Source organism: Pteropus medius, unplaced genomic scaffold (genome assembly GCF_902729225.1).
Source record: "Pteropus medius unplaced genomic scaffold, Ma_sr-lr_union100, whole genome shotgun sequence".
NCBI classification, from domain to species: domain Eukaryota; kingdom Metazoa; phylum Chordata; class Mammalia; order Chiroptera; family Pteropodidae; genus Pteropus; species Pteropus medius.
Window position 1 is genome coordinate 61758 of NW_024344434.1, and position 1419 is coordinate 63176.

Genomic DNA, 1419 nt, shown 5'->3' on the forward strand with positions numbered 1-1419 from the left:
CTTTGTATTATTCAAATTTTTCACAAGATGACCCCTTACTGCTTTGGTTGTCAGAAAAAGAAGAGCAAATACAATAATTGTTTTTAAGCAGCAACAATGAGTAGGTTGGGAGACCAGACGGAGAACTCAAAAAACTGGTCAGAGAAAAGCGCCACGTTGAGGGGACAGGCTCCAGGGCAAGACTTGGAAGCAATAGTTGAGGTATAAGGCTCTGTGTGTAAATCCTGCTCTGAATCGACAGCTTAGGCCCTGGGCCAGGGTAGTAACCACTCTCTGCCTCAGTTTCCTCAACTATGAATGGGGAATAGTAATGGCATTTACCCCCTGGGCTGTTGTGGAGCTGATAGTTGTGTAATGTGTTGAGAATCAGGCAAAGCACATGAGTACTCTGTAGCTGGTGACATTGTTGTCAACAGTGTGGAGGTGTCCTGGCAGGAGTGGGATGGAGCAGACCTTGGATCTAGGCACACTGAGATGGATGGGCCTGAAGGGACAAAGATGACAAAATGGCTTTAACACAGGGTGCGTGGAAAAGGGAAGGCTTCATCCTGGGTGAACAGGAGCCGACAGAGTGACTAGGGAAGACCTGGCTCTGCCAACTGTCATCCCCTCATGTGCCCACCAGCCTTGAGCTCATCCTCTGCTCCAGGCTCCATACCTACTGCCAGACCTCACAATCACCTGGCAGGTGAAGGTGACACAGTTCCCAGAGGTAAGTGTTTTCCTCATAGTTACATAGTCGGAGTCAACAGTCCAATGCAGAGGCTCTCGTTGGGCAGTCACAAGCTGCCACTTGCTTCTCCACAGACAGAGAAAGGACAGTGAAGCCTTCACCAGCCATGCTGCTAACGGACACCAGGAGGTGTCCTGACTCTTTGTTGAGGGGATTAGAGTTGAGGTTTGAGAGAAGTAGGGTCTCTCTTCCGCTTCCCCGCCCTCTTTCCCAGGGGCTCTGCTGGTTTCTCCTCAGCAGGAAGGAGCCATGAAGTACCACCATAGCCACGCCCACTCAGCAGCGCCTGCCGAGTGCTCCTGCAGGCCAGGCCCAGTTCTGGGCGCTGAGACATGACCTGCAAGAAAGGGACACCGAGGCCATTCTCAGGCTGGGCTCCAGGAAAGCCTGGCGCTTGCTTGCTCGTTCTCCCAGTGAGTGGCTTTGAACTGCTTCTATGTGCAATAGGCTGGGCTGCTGTCCGGCCTTCAGCCCCATGTCCCTTCTACTTGCCCCCCAACCCATCCCCTTTTGAGACCTTAAAAGCCCAAAGCTAAACTTGAGCCCATTTTAGTCACGAGTGGTGATATGAGTACAGCTATATCAAACACAAAAAAGGATCTAGACACAGCAAGCTCCCAGAGCCTCTCCTAAGGTCCCTATTCCATGTGTTGTCACAGTTCAGGGAGGGAGGGGACAGAAAGGCT